The sequence below is a fragment of the Acomys minous genome (genome assembly GCF_964271855.1).
Source record: "Acomys minous genome assembly, chromosome: 2".
NCBI lineage: Eukaryota > Metazoa > Chordata > Mammalia > Rodentia > Muridae > Acomys > Acomys minous.
Genome location: NC_140484.1, coordinates 19,411,317 through 19,431,705, shown reverse-complemented (window position 1 = coordinate 19,431,705; position 20,389 = coordinate 19,411,317). Strand labels below are relative to the sequence as shown.

General features: G+C 39.2%; 1 protein-coding gene across 5 annotated transcripts in view; it reads left to right on the top strand.

Moving 5' to 3' along the window:
- The window catches only part of LCOR (ligand dependent nuclear receptor corepressor), a 130,975-nt gene that overhangs the window by 16,525 nt on the left and 94,061 nt on the right, over positions 1-20,389 (top strand). The gene's annotated exons all lie outside the window — the stretch shown is intronic.

Here is a 20,389-nt window from a genome sequence, read left to right as displayed (position 1 = left end):
GTGTAAGCAGTAATAGCATAGCTATTTGCTTTTGTATTTGATTGGAAACAAGTCATATATGTTGAATGCTGAAAGGATAGTTTTAGATATTGAGGATCTTCAGATATTTGGTCCAAAATGCAAGCAACAATTCTGCCAGGGATATTTTTTCTTTTTATATGGATGTATCTACATCTTTTTAAACATTTACTTTCTTTTATCCTTCTGTATGTGTATGTGTAGGTGTTGTGCCTGCATGTATGTCTGTGCCCCACTTGAGTGTCTGGTACTTGAAGAGGCCAGAACAGGGTGCCTGGTCTTCTGGAAGTATCCAGATGGCTGTGAGCTTCCATGTGGATGTTGCGAATTGACACCAGGTCATCTGGAAGAGCTGCCAGTGCTCTTACTCACTAAGCCATTTCTCCACCCTCACACCATCTATCTTTTCTATATAGTTGTTTTCTCTTTTGCGTATATGAAATAAATTTTTGTTTTGGTTTTATATCATTAAGAAACTGACTTAACTTTAAAGTTTTGTGAGGGTTTTTTTTTTTGTTTTTGTTTTTGTTTTTTGAGACAGAGTTTCTCTGTATAGCCCTGGCTGTTCTGGACTCCTTTTGTAGACCAGGCTGGCCTCGAACTCACAGTGATCTGCCTGCTTCTGCCTCCCAAGTGCTGGGATTAAAGGTGTGTACCACCATTCCTGGTTTATTTTTGGTTTTTCAAGACAAGATTTCTCTGTGTAGGAACCCTGGCTGTCCTGGAACTCACTATGTAGGCCAGGCTGGCCCTAAACTCAGAGAGCTGCCCTCCTCTGCCACCTAGGGGCCAGAATTAAAAGTGTGTGCCAAGCCGGGTGTGGTGGCACGTGGATCACTGTGAGTTCGAGGCCAGCCTGGTCTACACAGTGAGTCCAGGATAGCCAAGGCTACACAGAGAAACGCTGTCTCCAAAAAAGAAAAGGGCGCCACCACTGCCCAGGTCACAAAATTAGAAATTAGTTTTTAAGTAGCCGGGCGTGGTGGCGCATGCCTGTAATCTCAGCACTTGGGAGGCAGAGGCAGGCGGATCGCTATGAGTTCGAGGCCAGCCTGGTCTACAAAGTGACTCCAGGACAGCCAGGGCTAACACAGAGAGACCTTGTCTCAAAAAAACCAAAAAATAAATAAATAAATAAATAAAAAATTAGTTTTTAAGACAAAATGGGTGTTATTTTTAAAGAAAGAAGTGGATATAGTAGGCAGAAGTCTATAGATAAATCTATGTGTGACTCCACTTCTCTTGATGGATTTGGAGCACACTGAGATTGCAGTTTCTTAGAAGCTGTTGTCTGCCCCAGCACTGACAGATGTGATCGCCTTTGGATTTCTCATTTATAATTCTAATTCAATTAAGATGAGAGCATGCAAGCCTGTCACGAAAAAATTAACAAAAAAATGGGAGACAAGGGTGGGGGTGGGGGATGACACTCCTGGGCACTGCCTCCCAGTTAATCAGTGGAGGATAGACTCTGAAAACGGGATTGCCTTGATGCTACGATAGGAAACCTGAAATGTGCTTGTTGGAGCATGGTCACACGCAGGTTGACTTTTTGAGCCATAGGAATATCAAGAAAGTAAGGCTAACATTGTGCAGCCCATGCCCAGCCATGCCTGTAGTCTTAGCACTAAGGGAGGCCAAGGCAATAGGAGCATGAGTTCAGGGGTTACAAAGTAAGATCTTGTCTCCACAAAACAAATCAACAAACTGTTCAGACTGAAAGCTTGGCTTTGTCTTTATCTGACATGTACTTAAGTGAGATAGTAGCATTTACTTAATGTACTGGAAGTAAATTTTGTTAGATTTTTTTTTTTAAATGTGTTCTAGAGTAAATTGGTTGCCTTCCTTGGGCAAGCTTGTTTTTCCTTCTCTGATTTGAACACTGTTATTTAACTCTTATGTCTGATATCTAGAAACTAAAGGAGAAGCTCACAGTAAAAATATACGGCGGGCTACACAGAGAAACTCTGTCTCAAAAAAACAAAACTATATGTAATGTGTGTAGTGTTCCCAGTTAAGAAAGAACCAGCAGAAAGAATAATAAACACAGAGGTCATTCCTGTATTTTGAGACCTAGGTTGACAAGGAAGTAGCTATTCAGTGACTCATAGATCATAATCCAAAAACGTTCTCTGTCAACTAAAGGCATACTGATTTACTAGGAAGTTTTTAAACAAAAACCTCATTAGTTAAGTAGATGATTTAATCCCAGCACTTGGGAGGCAGAGGCAGGCAGATCACTGTGAGTTCGAGGCCAGCCTGGTCTACAAAGCAAGTTCAGGACAGGCAAGGCTACACAGAAACCCTGTCTCAAAAAAAAAAAAAAAAAAAAAAAAAAAAAGAAGATGATGATGATTTGGTTGGATTCTGTTTTAAATTTATTTTTTAAATTTTATATGCATTGGTGTTTTGCCTGCATGTGTGACTGTGTGAGGGTGTCAGATCTTGGAGTTAGAGAGTGTGAGCTACCATATGGGTGCTGGCAATTGAACCCGGGTCCTTTGGAAGAGCAGTCAGTGCTCTCAACCACTGAGCCATCTCTCCAGCCCCGGTTGGATTGTGTTTTAATTTAATCATTGAGCCCAATGTTCTATGAGAATCTGTACACAGGAATACAGTAGTGGGGACTGAAGGGGCAAAGGAAACTGTCCATATTACACAGGATGTAGTAAGAGGAGTAGGAGTGTTACAATGATCTGAAACTAGACATTTTCTCTATTATGGGAGTGGGGGTTAGAAAAACAGATTCAGAAGAATTTCTTTTTTTTTTCTATTTTTATTTTTTAAAATTTTTTTATTAATTTATCCTTGTTACATCTCAGTGGTTGTCCCATCCCTTGTTTCCTCCCATTCCTCCCTCCCTTCCATTTTCCCCTTACTCCCCTCCCCTATGACTGTTCCTGAGGGGGATTACCTCCCCCTGTATATGCTCATAGGGTATCAAGTCTCTTCTTGGTAGAAGAATTTTTTGAGAAAAGAAATTGTAATTTGATAGTTAAAAGAGCAAGAGGAGTTGAGTAAACAGGGAGAGGAAGAGGGAAAAGGTACTGAGTAGAGAAAATATGCTTCTAGATAAGCTCTTAGGCTATAAAGTAAAAATTAGACCTTGATTTTCAAATATATTTTCTTTACTTATTGTGTTTAAACATGCTTTAAATAAAATAAACTTCAACCACAGGACCTTTGTTGGCGACAGTCTTTATCAGTGCTAAGAAGATTGTAAAAATCCTTTAGCTAGTCATTACTATTAACACATGAGGAGTGTTTTGTAAGTGATGCATATTTTTAAATAGATTTGAAATCATGACATTTTGACTGGTGAATTGAATGTAAATGGATCTCAAAATTTCAAAATAAAGCAGATGTATATAGATCTGGAAAAAAAACACTAAACTTCGCAAGATTTTTTAAAACTTTATTTATTTGAGATAGATTTTTACTGTGTAGCCCTGGTTGGCCTGAAACTTGCTATGTAGACCAGGTTGGCCTTGAACTCAGATCTATCTGCCTCTGCTTGCCAAGTGCTTGGATTAAAGACGCACGCACGCACGCACGCACACACACCCCAGCCTCTGTATTATCTTGGTTGTCCTGGGCTCACTTTGTAGACCAAGCTGGCCTCACTCATAGAGATCTGCTGCCTCTGCCTCCGGAGTGCTGGGATTAAAGGAGTGCGCTACCACGCCTGGCTCAGCCTTTTGTTTTTATTTTATGTATGTGGCTGTTTTGCCTGTGTGTATGACTGTATCATTTGTATGCTTAGTGCTCAAGGAGGCTAGAAGAGGGTTTTTGATGTTTTTGAACCACCTTCTGGATACTAGGAATCAAACCTGGGTCCCTTAGAACAGTAACCACTGCTCTTAACATTTGATCCATTTCTCCTGCTTCTGTAGAAGTTTTTGGCTTTTTTAAAAACTGGAGAATAGGACACATAGGAGGATTAGGGGCAGAGTGCCAGATGAGTGAGTGTGTTATTAAAATGTCATGTAAAGCATCTGTAGTAGACATTTTTGTCATTTTTACCTTTTTCCTAAGGTCAAATAGAAATAATTATTTTCCTTTTCATTGAGATATAACTAAAATGTACAATTAGGCCAGGTATGGTAGCACACCTGTAATCCCAGCACTCGGGAGGCAGGCGGATTGATGTGAGTTGGAGGCCAATCTGGTCTACAAAATGAGTCCTGGCCAGCCAAGGCTATACATAGAGAAATCCTGTCCCTTTTTTTTTTTTAAGTGGTTGTTGTTGTTGAGAATCCCTGTCTAGAAAAACCAAACAACAATAATAAACAAAACAAACAAAAAACCAAAAACTCTCAATCCATCTAAGTGAAGACTTTCAGGGAACATCTCTGTTGGGCTAATGTCCAATTATAAGTGAATATATACCTTGTATATCTTTCTGGGTCTGGGTTAACCCACTCAGGATGCTCATATCTAGTTCCATCCATTTGCCTGCAAATGTCAGGATTTCCTTGTTTTTAATAGCTGAGTAGTATTCCATAGTGTAAATGTACCATAGTTTCTTTATCCATTCTTTGATTGAGGGACAGTTAGGTTGTTTCCAGGTTCTGGCTATAACGAGTAAGGCTGCTATGAACATGGTGGAGCGTATATCCTCGTTGTGTGGTGGAGCAATTTTTGGGTATATTCCAAGGAGTGGAATAGCTGGGTCTTGAGGTAGCCTTATTCCCAGTTTTCTAAGAAAGCGCCAGATAGATTTCCAAAGTGGTTGTACAAGTTTGCACTCCCACCAGCAATGAAGGAGTGTTCCTCTTTCTCCACATCCTCACCAGCATGTGGTGTCACTTGAATTTTTGATCTTAGCCATTCTCAGAGTCGTTTTGGTTTGCATTTCTCTGATGACTAAGGACGTTGAGCATTTCTTTAAGTGTTTCTCAGCCATTCAGTATTCCTCTGTTGAGAATTCTGTTTAGTTCTGAGCCCTATTTATTAATTAGGTTATTTGGTTTGAGCTCTTTATATATTTTGGATATTACTCCTCTGTTAGATGTAGGGTTGGTGAAGATCTTTACCCAGTCTGTAGGCTGTTGCTTTGTTCTGTTGACAGTGTCATCTGCCTTACAGAAGCTTCTGAGCCTCATGAAGTCCCATTTATTAATTGTTGACCTTAGAGCCTGGGCTGTTTTTGGTCTGTTCAGGAAGTTGTCTCCTGTGCCAATGAGTTCCAGGCTCTTCCTCACTTTTTCTTCTAACAGATTTAGTGTCTCTGGTTTTATGTTAAAGTCTTTAATCCACTTGGACTTGAGTTTTGTGCATGGTAATAAATATGGACCTATTTACATTTTCCACATGTAGACATCTAGTTAGAACAGCACCATTTGTTGAAGATGCTGTCCTTTTCCCAATGGTTAGATTTGACTTATTTGTCAAAAATCAAGTGTCCAAATATGTGTGGATTTATTTCTGGGTCTTCGATTCCATTCCATTGGTCAACCAGCCTATTGCTATGCCAGTACCATGCTGTTTCAGTTGCTGTTGCTCTATAGTACAACTTGAGATCAGGTATGGAGATTCCTCCGGAGGATCTTTTATTGTACAGGATTATTTTAGCTATTCTGAGTTTTTTGTTTTTCCATATGAAATTGAGAATTGATCTTTCAATGTCTTTTAAAAATTGTGTAGGTATTTTGATAGGTTTGCATTGAATCTGTTAATTGCTTTTGGTAAAAATGGTCATTTTAAAAATATATTTTATTAATTTATTCATATTACATCTAAATTGTTATCCCATCCCTTGTATCCTTCCATTCATCTCTCCCTTACATTTTCCCCTTACTCCCCTCCCCAATGACTGTGACTGAGGGGGACCTCTTCCCCCTGTATATGCTCATAGGATATCAAGTCTCTTCTTGGTAAAATGGCCATTTTTACTATGTTAATTTTCCTGTTCCACAAACAAGGGAGATTTTTCCATTTTCTGATGTCATCTTCAATCTCCTTGAGAGATTTGAAGTTTTTTTCAAACAAGTCTTTGACTTGCTTGGTTAGAGTTACGTCATAAATGTTGTAGTTTCCCTAATTTCTTTCTCAGCACTATTGTCATTTGTATGCAGGAAGGCTACTGACTTTTTTGAGTTAATTTTGTATCCAACCACTTTGCTGAAGGTGTTTATTAGCCAGAGATTGGGATAGATACTGGGACTTTTATTGGGACTCTAGGTGAGAGAGGTAAGGAAAAATGGAGAAATAGAAGGATCCAGAGGGTCCTAGAAACCTACAACAAGAGAAACCTACAACAAGACCATTAAGGCTGGTGGATCTGGACCCAGGCGGGTCAGCTCAAACTACTGTACCAACCAAGGACAATGCATGCAGCAAAGCTAGACCCCCTATCTAGATCTAGCCAGTGGACACCACATTCTCCACAGTTGTGTGAAAAGTAGGGACTGACTCAGACATGAACTCTGGTGCCCCCTATTTGACCACTTCCCTTTGGTGGGGACCTCTAGTGACACTGAGTGGAAGCGTAATCAGGCTACCAGGAAGAGACCTGATAGGCTGTGATCTTATCAAGTGGGGGACAAGGTCCCCTTTCTGTCACAGACCTAGTGGAGAGGAATAGGATGAAAGAGGGAAGGAGGGGGAACGGGAAAATAATAAATGAGGGGATAACAATTGAGATCTAATCTGAATAAATTACTTAAATAAATAAAAAATATAGTAAGTTATAAAACAGGGTAAGTGGTATTGCTTTTCCTTTTAAATCTATAAAGATATATACCATTTAAAATAAACCTATGTATATGTAAATATCTATGAAATAAAGTATATACTTCTATTTAAAAAAACCAAAAAATAAGTACAATTAGGGAAGTTATATATACACCTATGACCTTCACCACAAACGATACAGACCATTTACAGCCTCGTAGAAAAGTAGCTAATGTCCTTTTCTAACCCATCCTCTGCTCTAACATGATGGACTCTTGTTGATAAAAATTAATATAGCCGGCATTTTGTTTTCTATAATGTAAATGAGATAACACATACTTTTTGGTGTGTGTAATCCCTCTTTTACTTAAATATAACAATTTTGTTTTTGAGACAGTTTCTGTGTGCAGCTCTGGTTGTCCTAGAACTTGCTTTATAGACTAGGCTGGCCTCAAACTCAGAGATTTGCCTGCTTCTGTCTCCTGAGTGCTGAGAATAAATAAGAAATACAATGTTTGCGTGTGTTAATGCTAATTAGTAGTTCATTCACTTTTCTCCAGTTATTTGAACTGTAATTCATAAGACATTTGTATCCAGTTCAGTGATTCAGTTGTCTCCCTATTGTCATAGACACATTTTAGGATAGTCCTTCCTCATCCTATTATGACTTCCTCCTGTAATCACATAACAAGCTGTATGTTACTAATTTTACTTTGTAGATTCACTTCTTCTGGAGTTTGGTTTTGTGAAGGGTTTCACATTGTAGCCTTCACAGCCTTGAAGTCGCTATGGAGCTCAAACTGGTCTGGAGTTCACACTGCACCTTCACTTAGTTCCTTTTTTTAAGTGTTTCATTGTATAGTTAACGCTTATCCATTCCATTGCTGATAAATCATTGGGTTGTTTGATGTAAATAAGGTGGCGCACGCCTTTAATCCCAGCACTCGGGAGGCAGAGGCAGGCAGATCACTGTGAGTTCGAGGCCAGCCTGGTCTACAAAGTGAGTCCAGGACAGCCAAGGCTACCCAGAGAAACCCTGTCTCGAAAAACAAACAAACAAAAAAAGACTGCTTTAAATATTTCCGTGTAAGTCTTTTTTTCTTTTTCTTTCTTTTTTTTTTTTTTTCCTGTCCCTTTTGGTTTTTCCAAGACAGGGTCACTCTGTGTAGCCTTGGCTGTTCTGGACTCGCTTTCTAGACCAGCTGGACTTGAACTTACAGCAGTTTGTCTGCTTCTGCCTCCCTTGTACAAGTCTCGTTTTTTATGGACTTTATTTTTAAACTTAATCTTAGATAAATATCTAGAAGTGAAATTGCTAGGCCAGAGGGAAGAGATGCCATCTGTTTATTAATATGAAACTGTCAGATAGTTCTGAATAGGTTAGGTTACTACCTTACATTCTCACTTGGCATTCTTTATTTTTTATTTTTTATTTCTTTTTATTTTTTTCCCTAACCCTAACCTCTAACCTCTAACCCCTAACCCCTAACCCTAATCCTAACTCAAACCCCTAACCCATCTAACCCTAACCCTAACCTTGGCATTCTTTCTTAATTTGAACATACTAGTCATTGTGAAAAGTTTTTCTCATTAAAGTTTTATTTTAAATATCCCATGACCAATGACAGTTTTGTGTGCTTTGGGGACTTTTTGTTTGATTGTTTTTGTTGTTTAGACAAAGTTTCTTTGTGTAGCCTTGGCTGTCCTGGTCTTACTTTGTAAACCAGGCTGGCCTTAAACTCGCAGAAAGCCGCCTGAGTGCTGGGATTAAAGGTGTGAGCCACCATGCCCAGTTTTCATGGTATAATCTTAGAAGGGTTATATTATATTGTTTAGTCCTATCCTGAGGTGAGTGCTGTAGTGGTTGATTTATTATTGATCTTGATTATGAATATCATAATCAGTACTACAGGTACTATAGGTTGGGACAGTAGGCAGGTATAGGGTGATACCTTAGAAACAACATACACAATTTAGCCGCATTTAGCCTTAAAAAAAAAATTTTATTATGTATACAATGTTTTGCCTGCATATACATCTACACACCAGAAGAGGGCACCAGATCTCATTATAGATGGTTGTGAGCCACCATGTGGTTGCTGAGAACTGAACTCAGGACCTTTGGAAGAGCAGGCAGTGCTTTTAACTTCTGAGCCATCTCTCCAGCCCCTGCATTTAGCCTTTACTAGATTTTGTTTTATTTTATTTTGATGGTGGAGACTGACACATCTACGTTCTAACAGTTACACTCCAATCTCACAGTTTTTATAAATTGTTTATAACTGTATGGTTGTGTATCTGCAAGACATATCAGGCTTTTGGATGGCAGGGACTTTGCTCTGCCTTATTTATCATTGTTTCACTTGAAAGTAAACCTGACAGTAGCGAGTGTTCAGTATTTGTCCCATAGATTTTGAATGGATAGAAATCAATGTCTCAATCCTTTTTGTTTTGTTTGTTTTTTGTTTTTCAAGACAGGGTTTCTCTGTGTGGCTATGGCTGTCCTGGGCTCACTTTGTAAACTAGGTGGGCCTCAAACCTCAAATTCACAGCAATCTGCCTACCTTTGCCTCCTACGTGCTGGGATTGAAGGCGTATGCCACCACCGCCCAGCTGTCTCAATCCTTCTTAAGCAGAAATTCAGATGACATTAAACTGTAAGCTTCATGAGGACTGGAGACTTATCTATGTTGCTTATCATTAAGTCTCAGTTAACCTATGGTGGGGGGTCTTACTTAAATCCAGGCAAGCTCTCACTTAATTTGACTTCTGCCTGAATTCCTAAACATTAAGTTTTGACATTGTGCCAGAAATAGGAACAATTACAAGAGAACATTTATAACTGTAATAAAATTACCTCAGACAAAAAGACCGCTAACACATGCTGAAAACCTATTGCACATAAAAAATAAATCAGATTTTAACAGACTGCTCATATCTCAACTATTTTCAATTAAGTCTTATTTGAAATTGGTCTGTCTTCAAATATTAAACCTGTTCTAGCCTTTTCTTCTAAATGTAAATTACTCCACTAAAACAATGTTGTTTTTCTTTTCTCTAGTTTTCCTGTAGTCATTATTTAATTAAAAAATATTTATTTATTACTATGTATATAGTGTTCTGCCTGCATGTGGATCTGCAGACTAGAAGAGGGCATCAGAACACACTATAGATGATTGTGAGCCACCATGTGGTTGCTGGGAGTTGAACTTAGCACCTCTGGAATAGCAGTCAGTGCCTTTTTTTTTTAAAATGTGTGTTTTGCCTGCATATATGTATATACACCACATAAGTTCCTGGTGCATAGGGAGGTAAAAGTAGAGTTTTTGGGATCCTCTAGAACCAGGGTTACGGATGGTTGTGAGCCAACAAATGAGTCCTAGAAACCGAACCTGGGTCCTCTCTGAGAACAGTGAGTATTCTTTTTTTTCTTTTTTTAAAGGATATATTTATTATTATGTATATAGTGCTCTGCCTGCATGTACAGCTGCGGGCCAGAAGAGCGCATCAGATCACATTATAGATGTTTGTGAGTCACCATGTGGTTGCTGGGAATTGGACTCAGGACCTCCAGAGGAATAGTCAGTGCCCATAACCTCTGAGCCATCTCTCCAGCCCCAGTAAATACTCTTAACTGTGGTGCCATATCTCTAGCTCCCGTTCTGTTTGGAGCTAAGGTACTTATGACTTTTTTTTTAAAGACAGGGTTTCTCTGTGTAGCCTTGGCTGTCCTGCACTCACTTTGTAGACCAGGCTGGCCTTGAACTCATAGCGATCCTCCTACCTCTGCCTCCCGAGTGCTGGGCTTAAAGGCATGTGCCACCATGCCCAGCTGGTACCTATGACTTTAAAGAATTTGGGCATTGAAAAGCCTGGCTAGAGATCACAAATTTTAATAGTAGTTTATCTTGCTCTACTCATTGGAAGAACTGTGGAACTAAACCTGGGTTGGTACTATAGGGCTCATATCACCACTGGGTAGACTATGACAAGGTTAGAATTCCAAGACAAGCCTGGGTTACATGTTATATCTTGCCTTAAAATCAGACCAAATAAACAGAAAACAGAAGTACTGTGAGTTATTGGAAAAAATAATCCTGGGTGGAAGACAAAGCTTTGCAGTTGAGAGCACATCAGTCAATAATAATTTGGTTTGCTTTAGAGCTTATTATAGCAATCTCCTTAGAAGACGTATAAACTAGGCTACCCTTTTGTTTTCTATAATGACTTACATAAAAACAAAGAGATTGGAACTAAGCTCAGAAGCCCTAACATTTGCCCTAAGGCAAGTGGCATGGATGAAATCACCATAGTTTACAGAGAGGATATATTATTTTCTGGGAATACATAATAGCCAGGGAGAGTTGCAGTTTTATCTTTTTCAATTAAGAGCTTCATTCCATAGTTAATACTTCAAAACATTTTAAAAGGTCTTCATTTCAAAAAATATTTTAAGTTTATAAAGCTGCTGTTTTTGTTGCATTATAGTCTGTACCCTGGAATTAGCAGGTGCATTGGTAGCTTCTACCTTGCTATCAGCGATATTTCTGAAGGAAGATCTGAGATAACATGTTGAAAATTGTAGGCAGGCACTTAACCACAGATCTGATCACATAAAAATAGTTGCAAAAAAAAAAAAAAAGAAAGAAAGAAAGAAAGAAAAAGTCGTGTTTAAGGGATTAAGATATTTGCTCTTCAGTGTAGAAGGCAGACAGATAATCTGCGAACTACTGTGGCTTGGATCTTTTCTTTCTTTCTTTTTGTTGTTGTTCTTTTTTTTTTTTTGGTATTTTAAAAAATATTTATTTATTTATTATGTATATGGTATTTTGCCCACATGTACACCTGCATACCAGAAAAGGGCACCAGACATTATTATGGGTGGTTGTGAGCGACCATGTGGTTGCTGGGAATTGAACTCAGTACCTTTGAAAGAACAGGCAGTGCTCTTAACCTCTGAGCTATTTCTTCAGCCCCTCCGGCCCCCTTATTAGAGACAGGGTTTCTCTGTGTAGCCTTGGCTGTTCTGGACTCACTTTTGTAAACCAGGCTGGCTTCCAACTCAGAGATCCGGCTTACATAGGGATATCCTGTCTCATAAACAGGAGTGTTTGAAGAATCAAGGTAACATTGACTTGAGGAAAGGTTTGCAGAGGGTGCAAAGCAGTAATCTTTGTAAATGAAGGAAAATTGCCATTAAAGGCTAAATAAATTACTATAAAACCATAATTGGTAAGTTATAGTGAAGCTATTCTAACAGTAATTGTTTTAAGAATCCCAATTGAGTTGGCTGGTGGTGGCATATACCTTTAATCCCAGCACTCAGGAGCCAAAAGCAAGCAGATCTCTGTGAGTCTGAGGCCAGACTTGTCTACATAGAGAGTTCCAAGGCAGCTAGGGCTATACAGACACCCTGTCACAAAAACTGGAAGAAGAAGAAGAGGAAAAAAAAAAGTAAAGAAAAAAGATTTTGAGCAAAACGGTTTTGTTTTGTTTTTAAAAACAATTAATTTACTTTATGTACATTGGTGTTTTGACTGCATTTATGTTTGTGTGAGGGTGTGGGGATCCCCCTGAAACAGAAGTTACAGACAAGTTGTGAGTTGCCATGTGGGTGGTGGGAATTGAACTACGATCCTCTGGAAGAGCAGTGTTCTTTACTGCTGAGCCACTTTTCCAGACCCGTTGTTGTTTTTTGTTTTGTTTTGTTTTGTTTTTGTTTTGTTGTTTGTTTTGAGATAGGAGTATTTATTGTGTAGCTCTGGCTATCCTGGAACTTGCTATGTAGACCAGGCTGGCCTCACAATAACAGAGATCTGTTTGCCTCTGCTTCCCAAGTGCTCGGATTAATGGCAGGCACCATATATCCAGCCCTGTTTTTTATATTTTAAAATCTGTTGACATTGGGTAGTATAAGATGACAGCAGTTCGACATTTAGAAGTAAGTGCTGTTGTTAATATTCTGGACATAAACTTGGAAGAGTAAGCAGAAGAGCAAGGGGTGAATGTAAAGGAATGGGTGGATTCCACTTAGAAAGACAGCAGTGATTTCTTTTGTTAAGATTTATTTATTTATTTATTATGTACACAGTATTTGCACATATGTCTGCACACCAGAAGAGGGCACCAGATCTCATTATAGGTGGTTGTGAGCTACCATGTGGTTGCTGAGAATTGAACTCAGGACCTCTGGAAGAGCAGCCAGTGCTCTTAACCTCTGAGCCATCTCTCCAGCCCCAACAGCAATAATTTTAATAAAAATTAAAATGCATTTATTGTGCTGTTTATGCTTTGTTTTTTGTTTTTATTTTATTAATTTATTCAGATTACAACTCAATTGTTATCCCATTAATTGTATCCTCCCGTTCTTCCCTCCCGCTTTCACCCTGTTTCCCTCCCCTATGTCAGTGACCGAGGGGGACATCCTCCCCCACTGTATGGTCATAGGGTATCAAGTCTAATCTTGGTAGCCTGCTTATTCTTTCTTTGAGTGCCATCAGGCCTCCCCACCAAGAGGAGGTGATCAAATATGGGGCGCCAGAGTTCGTGTCAGAGTCAGTTCCCGCTCTCTACATAGCTGGGGAGAATGTCCTGTCCATTGGCTAGATCAGAATAGGGGTTCGATGTTTACTACTTGTATTGTCCTTGGTTAGTGCAGTAGTTTGAGCAGACCTCCCTTGGCCCCGATCCACCCATCACAATATTCTTCTTGTAGGTTTCTAGGACCCTCCGGGTCCTTCTATTTCCCCATCTCCTATATTTGTCTTACCTAGAGTCCTAGTGCGATGTCCTCACATCTGTCCTAATCTCTTGGTAAGTGAAGACTTTCATGGGACATGCCTTCTGGGCTAGTGCCCAATTATAAGTGAGTATATACCATGTGAGTCTTTCTGCTTCTGGATTAACTCACTCAGTATGATCATTTCTAGTCCCATCCATTTGTCTGCAAATTTTGGGATTTCCTTGTTTTTAATAGCTGAGTAGTATTCCATAGTGTAAATGTACCACCGTTTCTTTATCCATTCTTGAACTGAGGGACACTTAGGCTGTTTCCAGGTTCTGGCTATTATGAATAAGGCTGCTATGAACATGGTTGAACATATGTCCCTGTTGTGTGCTGGAGCATCTTCTGGGTATATTCCAAGGAGTGGAATAGCTGGGTCTTGAGGAAGCCCTATTCCCAGTTTTTGAGAAAGTGCCAGATAGATTTCCAAAGTGGTTGTACAAGTTTGCATTCCCACCAGCAATGAAGGAGTGTTTCTCTTTCTCCACATCCTCGCCAGCATGTGGTGTCACTTGAATTTTTGATCTTAGCCATTCTGATGGGTGTAAGATGGAATCTCAGAGTTGTTTTCGCTGTTTGTACTTTTAAGCAAGCTGTAATTTGTTTGAATTTAAGAGGCAGGGAAATTGAAGATATGGCTGGCTACTTTTTAGATAAATGTTAGTTTACAAGCAATACTGTTGTCAACTTCTAAGAATATTAGAGTTTGTAAGGAAAAAATTTTGAAGGAAAGATTTAAGTCACTAGGATTGTGGTTTTTGTTTTTTAGGAGATAGACTTTTCTTTTTAAGATTTATCCTTTCTTTCTTTCTTTTTTTTTTCTTTCTTTCTTTCTTTCTTTTTTTTTGAGGCAGGGTTTCTCTGTGTAGCCTTGGCTGTCCTAGACTTGCTTTGTAGACCAGGCGGTCTTGAACTCACAGAGATCCTCCTTCCTCTGCCTCCCAGAGTGCTAAGATTACAGGCATGTGCCACTGTACCTGCCTTATTATTTTATGTGTGAGTGTTTGGCTTGTGTTTTAGTTCGTGTTCTATTGCTGTGAGGAGACACCATGACCAAGGAAACACTTTAAAAAGAAAGTACTTAATTAGGGAACATGCTTATAGTTTTAGAGGGCTAGTCCATGGTCATTGTGGCAGGAAGCAGAGAGACATGGTGCTGGAGCAGTGGCCAAGAGCTTTACATACTGATTTGCAGGCAGTAGACAGAGAGAGGGGAATGGAAGGGAGACAGAGAGACAGAGAGACAGGGTCTGGTGTAGGTTTTTGAAACCTCAAAGCCTAACCCCAGTGACACCTCCACCGTCCAGGCCAAATCTCCTAATCCTTCCCAAATTGGTCCATTAACTGATGACCAAGCATTAAAATATATGAGCTTATGGGGCCCATGCTTATTCAAACCAGCACAGCCTGGTGAATGTTCACTGTATTCATGTCCAGTGCCTATTGGGTCAAAAGAGGACATTGGATCCCTTGGAACTGGAGTTATAGATGGCTGTGAACTGCCGTGTGGGGCGGGCTGTGACATACTGGGAATTGAGCCTGTGCCATGGTACGTATTAAACAAATGATATACTACTTACTAAGCTATATCCCAGCTCAACTTTGAGTTTTAGATAATGACTACTTGTGCCTAAAAGATGGAGTTAGCGTTCAAATTTTTCTTTTTAGTACTTCTTTGTTGACTTACTGAATTTGTAAGTTACTTTAGTCCTAATTTTTACACTTTTGTAAAAGTTGACTATTAAGTGTACTCAGTGCTAAATAAGTTTTCCTGACATGTAAGCAATGACTAAAATATTTCTTGGGGTTAAAGGTAGGAAAAACAGCGACTAGCATGGTGGAGCTACTAGAAAGAGTCCTCAAGATTGCTGGTGGGGGCATTATAAGCTTTCAGCTTTTCTTGCTGTGGAAGAGAAGATGTAAGGCACTACCTAACTCTGGAAGACTTTCATTGAAATAATTACTAGATGTGAGTTTTTACCCAACTGGAAAGCATGACAGCCAAACTAGGAATATTTGGAGGAAGGTATGTTGAGAGGTAGTCTCACTATGTAGCCTTGGCTGCCCTGGAAATTACTGTGTAGACCAGGCTGGTTTCAGAGTCATAGAAATCTACTTGCCTCTATCCCACAAGTGCTGGGATTAAAGATGGGTACCACACTTGGCAAGACCAGGAATATTTACTAGAGATGTGCGGCTCATGTCCTGTAAGACTAAAAGTGTTATCTTGGTAGCTGAAGAGTTGATTCAGCTCTTACTCGTGGGCGCTCTTCTCTCTCTCTCTCTCTCTCTCTCTCTCTCTCTCTCTCTCTCTCTCTCTCTCTCTCAAAGATATATTTATTTATTTTATGTCTATGAGTACAATGTCTTCATGCACACCAGAAGAGGGAACCAGATCTCATTATAGATGGTTGTAAGCCACCATGTAGTTGCTGGGAATTGAACTCAGGACTTCTGGAAGAACAGCCAGTGCTATTAACTGCTGAGCCATCTCTCCAGCCCCACACTTACTACTCTTATGGAGGACTCGGGTTCAGTTTTCCGGCACTCACATAACGGCTCATAATTATTTTTATCTTTTGACCTCTTTGGGCACCACACACACATGGTACATGTACATATTCATGCACATAAAATAGTCTTTTTTAAAAGTTTGGTGTCTTTTAGTGGTGATCAGTATGCTAAGAGATCTTGCAAGATGTTTGCAGAGGCTCATATTTTGTGTACATCATTAAAGATTCTTTGTGGTTCTTGTGTATTTTGTTCTGTCTCATCTTTGACGCTGCCAGTGTCCTTTTTCTAAACATCATGTCATTATTATGTCAGAAGTCCTTCATTGGATCCTCATAATCTTAATGGTAAAGTGTAAGCTTTCAGGAATGTTTAGTTTACTGCTTACTATTTAACTTAATTTAGTTGCATGTCTCAGTAACCAGCATAATAGCAACTAACGTTCATACAGCATTTAAATGCTGCCACTGACTGACCAGGACAGTCTTCATAACTGCTTGCAATTCTGTAAGTAGACCTGTGCTCTTTTCTACCTCTATACAATCTACACTCATTTTTGCTATATATTAAATGAATTCTTAAACCTCAGAAAGCAAAGGGATTGATATTCTGTTAGAACATACAGACAAGGAAGTGAATAAGCAACTCAGAAAGAATTACAAAAGTCCAGTAAATACAAATAATAATATAACCTTAAATTTTCAGGAATTTGAAACTGTAAGGTAGAGTTTTGCTTGTTTTGCTGGCTAATTTGAAGTATCAAAGGGGCCATCTTAAAGGTATTATTGCTAGTCTAAGCTGGACGTTTTCAGCTATATAAAGAAATGATTGCAATAGATATTAGGTCACATCAGATCAATAAAAATCCAGTGTTCATAATGACACTATTACTTTTTGTATTTATTTATGTGTATGAGTGTGTTGTCTGCAGATATGAGTGGTATCACACACGTGATGCCTGAGGAGGCTAGGAAAGGTATTGGATCTCCTGGAACTAGAGTTCGGGTGGTTTGTGAGCCGCCCTGTGAGTGCTGGGAACCGAACCTAGGTCCTCTAGAAGAACAGTGGATTCTCTTAACCATTGAGCCATCACTTCAGCCCCATTGATTTCATTTGAGATATACTTTATTTATAATTATGTGTTTATATGTAAGTATGTGTTTTTGAGTATAGGGACCCATGAGGACAGAAAAGAGAATGAGATCCCATGGAGCCAGAATTATTTATAGGTGATTATGAGCCCTCTGACATGGGTGCTGAAGTACATGCCTTTGGCCACTGAGCCATCTCTCCACTTTCCTTCTCATAACAACACCTTGAAAAGCAGGGCCTAGGGATGATGTGACAGAGTGCTTGGCATTGAGCATGTAGTCTTCCTGTCTCATTATCTAGATTGGTGGGTTATGTAGGTCTGCGCCCTCATGCACAACTATCATGTTCTTCTTGATTTTGTTTTGTTATTGTTGTTTTGTTTTTTTCCCAAGACATGGTTTCTCTATGCTATCCTGGCTGTCCTGGACTCATTTTGTAGACCAGCCTGGCCTCGAACTCACAGTGATCCACTTGCTTCATCCTCCCAAGTGCTGGGATTAAAGGCATGCACCACCATGCCTGGCTTTCTTTTTGATTTTGTGAAATAGGCTAAAGCACTGCTTTAAACTATATTCTAATCTAAAAACATTCACCCAAACTTAAAGCAAGCCATGTAACACTACAGAGCTTGAGATCAGAGGTGTTTAGATTTTGGAATATTTACATATATAGTTAGTGATTGAGTTCTGTATTCCTAATCTGAAGAACTCCCAAATTCAAAATCTTTTGAGGACCATGTTAGAGCAAAAGTGTTTGGAGACTTCAGATTTTGGCGTGAGGAACTGTATAGGCTCTTGTGACAACCTTCACTTTTACTGTGAATGAAGTTGTCATCATTGGAAGGTGTTTTAGCGTGAGAGTGATGTGATGAGATCTGCTTGAGTTTTAGCAAACTAGCTGATGTTTTGAAAAATAGGACAAGAGTCTGGGGATTGGGAATGCGAGCCAGGGGTGTTGGCCCAGATGCGTGGTAAGTTCATCATTGTGTTTCAGCAGGTTGTGAGAGGTCAAGGCTGTTCCATTCATGTACTAGAAAGTGGGGAGGTGTTAAGACTGAATGTAGTGGGCAGGTTGAGGGTTTGGATCAAACAGTTTCCCTAGGGAATAATATGGAGAACAAGAATACTTTAAAGGTTTTGCTTTAAGCAATTGGAAGTTCAAAGTTGTCATTTACTGAGAAGAGGGAGACTTAGGAGAGTTTAAATGATCAGTTATGAGTATCTGCCATATAAGTGTTCATTGAGTTATCAAGGGTATGTGAGATAACAGGCATGAATGAAGTGTCCCTTTACTGCCAGTCTCATGTTGTTTGGTAACCATGCAAAGTTTTACTCTATCACCCTAAGTTATTCCTGATTTGTTTGTGATAGTTTTTGTTTTGATTTTTTTCCTGTTTACTCTAGATGTGTATAACATCCACTCTGTGTTGGTTATTCTACCTAAATGTTCAGTCCTCATAAAAATAAGTAGATTATTATCACCATACCTGTCTTACATGAAGCATAAAGGAATAAGGAACTTACTCAGGGTTCTACATGAAGAAAAAGCAGAGCTCAGAGTCAAACCCATATTGTTTGGTTTCAGGAATCAGTTTTTTTTTTTTCAAGACAGGATTTCCTTGTGTAGCCTTGGCTGTCCTGGACTCGCTTTGTAGCCCAGGCTGGCCTCGAACTCACAGCGATCCGCCTGCCTTTACCTCCCGATTGCTGGGATTAAAGGTGTAGGCCACCACGCCCGGCTCTAGCTTAATTATTTTAAGTAATGAAAATTTTGTGTATTTATGGTGTGCAGTATAATGTCTTGATGGAATGGCTTACTTTAGAGGTTAATAAATGTAAAATCTGCACTGGAAGTGTAGCTCACTAGAATACATGACTGCGTGCACATAATCACTTAAAAAGAAAAGTAGTATCTCCTTAAACACTCGATTATATAGCTCACCTATACAGCATTTCATATATGATTGTATGATTATAGTATTTTTAAGTGTTTACATATATTACAGAGCAAAAAGCCACCCTCCTCTATGTAGATAGGTTGAGACAAGCTTGAAGTAAATGACCCTATCTCAAACAAACAAAAGAATTAAGGGAAGATCAGTAGTAGGCGGTTAGATAGTGAAATATATTGGGAAAATATCCACATAGCTCAGCAAGCGGATGCTTTACGAATAACCATGGATAATATAAAGATAATACAAAACTGTTAACACCAGTCAGGGATTCTTTTTTTGGGGGTGGGAGTAGTCAAAATAGATTTGGGTAATAGGTATCTTTTAGGAAATGTTTAACTTCTTGGTTTTTGTTTTTTTGTTTTTTGAGACAGTTTTCTCTGTATAGCTCTGGCTGTCTTGGACTCACTTTGTAGACTGGGCTGGTAGAGATGTTTAACTTCTAAAAGTAAGATACAGAAAAGTCTACAGCTCTTTAATATAGTTCTGGGACTCTTACTGCATATAAGAAATTCTTGTGTACCACAGGTAGGATATATAGTAGTACGAGTTTCAGTAGAGTCTTGTTTTTGTAGCTTAGGTTGACCTGAAACTCGTCATCTTCCTGCCCCAGTCCTTCTAGGTGGTGTGAGAAGCATTCTTTTCTAGTTGCCCTCTGGCAACTTCTGTTCTTTGAGAATGTTATGTAGGTAGTACTTCTATGTGTAATTACTGGAAATTATTGATTCTATTCATGTTCTGTTCTTGATTCATTGAGAATTAATATGGAATTTATCAGTTGAGCCCTTTTCAATTACATAATTCAGTTGCTTTTTAATATATTCACAGTGATACACAGCTACCACCACTGTGTACTTGCAAGATGTTTTACTCATCCCCAGAAGATACTTCATACTTACTTTATAGTCATGACTATTCTCATTTCCTGCCATCTACTAGCATCCTTTTTGTTTGTGGATTTGCCTGTTTTGGATATTATATTTAAATGTGATAGTGATATGCAGCCTGCCATATCTGGCTTCCTTGTGTTTTAGAAGTTTGCAGGCTGTGTTATGTTTCACTACTTCCTTTGTGTGATTGGGCAGCTTGGGTTACCACAACAAAACAGCACAGACAGGGTGGTTTCAAGGACACATATTTATTTCTACACAGTTCTAAGATCATAGTTCAGTAGAGCTAGTTCCTGCTGGGGGTGCTCTCTCTACTTCCTCATTGTTATTACACATAGCCTTTCCTTTGTAGGAGAGAACAGATTGATACATGTGTGCGCTTTACCTGGTATCTTTCCTAATGATTTCAATTCTGTTGGTGTAGGGCCTCATCCTTATGACTTAATTTTCATTGCTCCTTTAGAGTTT